This window comes from Chaetodon auriga, chromosome 10 (genome assembly GCF_051107435.1).
Source record: "Chaetodon auriga isolate fChaAug3 chromosome 10, fChaAug3.hap1, whole genome shotgun sequence".
NCBI classification, from domain to species: Eukaryota; Metazoa; Chordata; class Actinopteri; order Chaetodontiformes; family Chaetodontidae; genus Chaetodon; species Chaetodon auriga.
The window spans coordinates 547,501-550,000 of NC_135083.1; the positions used below are offsets into that span (position 1 = coordinate 547,501).

The following is a 2,500-nucleotide window of genomic DNA, read 5'->3' on the forward strand; positions in this document are numbered from 1 at the left end:
TCCTGTTCATTTGTCCTCTTCCTCCACCGCAAACCGAGGCTGCAGCAGAGACATCGAGACATCCACGACTGATGGAAACCAAGGAGACAGACAGAGACACACAGAGAGACAGAAAGAAAGAGACAGAAAGACAGACAGACAGAGACAAAAAGAGAGACACAGAGAGACAGAGACAGACAGAGAAAGACAGAAAAAGAGACACAGAGGGACAGACAGAGACAGAAAGGGACACACACAGAGACATAGAAAGACACAGGGGACAAAGAGACAGAGAGACGGTTCAGGGCTGCAGTGGACAGTGGGAGCACTGGGGTCATGACCTCTGTCAGGTTCTAATGTGAATCAGGTCCAGTCCATCAGCTGTTTGTCTCACAGACCTTCAGCAGCTTCTCGTGTCAAACATCAAAACCTTTATGTGATTCTTCACGTCAACGACATGAATCCTCGAGTCCTGACAGACAGACAGACAGACAGACAGACAGGACGAGGAGAGTCCTGTGGTTCTTCCTGACGAGAACATGAACGTCTGAACACATTTATCATCCAGCAGCTGCTGAGACGCTTCAGGCTGGAGTTCAGACCGACTGATGTTTCCATCCACAGAGCCACGCAGCTAACGTGGCTACCGTGGCTAATGGACAACAAACATGGCCGCACGCATCTATTAAATCTATGAAAATCAATAAATGTGTTATTGATCTGTGCTCATGATCACACAGGTGGAACTCCACCTGTCAGGTACATGTTCTACATACACATGAACTCACAGACTAAAGAATACATGATTAGTGTGTACCTGAAATAAAATACCTGAAATACCTCAGTGTAATAATAACAACAATATTAATGATAATAAGTCCATTAAAGAGCAAATGACAGCAGCTGCAGACAAATGTTCAGGTAGAAACACAGATTTAATTGAAGAATCAGTTCACAGGATGGAAATGAAAATGTTTCAAATGTTCAGCAGAGCCGAGGAGGAGGAGGAGGAGGAGGAGGAGGAGAGGTCACATGGCAGCTGAGTGAAGGAGTCAAGCATGGCCTCTGATTGGTCAGATTTCCTGCTCCTCTTGTCCTCATTGGTCACTTTGCGGTTTCTGGTTTGGATTCCGTCTTTCTTCAACGCCAACGGCCTGTTGACCTGAAACACACCCAGGTGACGCCTTAAAGTACCCGCTGTACTTCGTCAGCAAACGAGCACCTGGTGTAGCTTGCAGTACAGGTGCAATACAGGTGCAGTACGTGGTGTAGTCTGAAGTACAGGTGCAGTACAGGTGCAGTACGTGGTGTAGTCTGAAGTACAGGTGCAGTACAGGTGCAGTACGTGGTGTAGTCTGAAGTACAGGTGCAGTACAGGTGCAGTACGTGGTGTAGTCTGAAGTACAGGTGCAGTACAGGTGCAGTACGTGGTGTAGTCTGAAGTAGAGGTGAAGTAGAGGTGAAGTACAGGTGTAGTACATGGTGTAGTCTGAAGTACAGGTGCAGTACAGGTGCATTACAGGTGTAGTCTGAAGTACAGGTGCAGTACAGGTGCAATACAGGTGCAGTCTGAAGTAGAGGTGCAGTACAGGTGCATTACAGGTGTAGTCTGAAGTACAGGTGCAGTACAGGTGCAATACAGGTGCAGTCTGAAGTACAGGTGCAATACAGGTGCAGTCTGAAGTAGAGGTGCAGTACAGGTGCATTACAGGTGTAGTCTGAAGTACAGGTGCAGTACAGGTGCATTACAGGTGTAGTCTGAAGTACAGGTGCAGTACAGGTGCAATACAGGTGCAGTCTGAAGTAGAGGTGCAGTACAGGTGCATTACAGGTGTAGTCTGAAGTACAGGTGCAGTACAGGTGCAATACAGGTGCAGTCTGAAGTAGAGGTGCAGTACAGGTGCATTACAGGTGTAGTCTGAAGTACAGGTGCAGTACAGGTGCAATACAGGTGCAGTCTGAAGTACAGGTGCAATACAGGTGCAGTCTGAAGTAGAGGTGCAGTACAGGTGCATTACAGGTGTAGTCTGAAGTACAGGTGCAGTACAGGTGCAATACAGGTGCAGTCTGAAGTAGAGGTGCAGTACAGGTGCAATACAGGTGTAGTCTGAAGTATAGGTGCAGTACAGGTGCAATACAGGTGCAGTCTGAAGTACAGGTGCAGTACAGGTGCAATACAGGTGCAGTCTGAAGTAGAGGTGCAGTACAGGTGCATTACAGGCGTAGTCTGAAGTACAGGTGCAGTACAGGTGCAGTACCTGGTGCAGTCTGAAGTAGAGGTGAAGTACAGGTGCAGTACAGGTGCAGTACCTGGTGCAGTCTGAAGTAGAGGTGAAGTAGAGGTGCAGTACAGGTGCAGTACCTGGTGCAGTCTGAAGTAGAGGTGCAGTACAGGTGCATTACAGGTGTAGTCTGAAGTACAGGTGCAGTACAGGTGCAATACAGGTGCAGTCTGAAGTACAGGTGCAATACAGGTGCAGTCTGAAGTAGAGGTGCAGTACAGGTGCAATACAGGTGCAGT

General features: G+C 48.0%; 1 protein-coding gene across 3 annotated transcripts in view; it reads right to left on the reverse strand.

Moving 5' to 3' along the window:
• Nucleotides 1-895: 895 nt before the first annotated feature.
• cdk20 (cyclin dependent kinase 20) overlaps nucleotides 896-2,500 on the reverse strand; it is an 8,269-nt gene continuing 6,664 nt past the window's right edge. For all 3 annotated transcript variants that reach the window (XM_076741509.1, XM_076741507.1, XM_076741508.1), the window contains one exon: nucleotides 896-1,141. The gene's annotated coding sequence lies outside the window, so the exon portion shown is untranslated. The remainder of the gene's footprint in view (nucleotides 1,142-2,500) is intronic.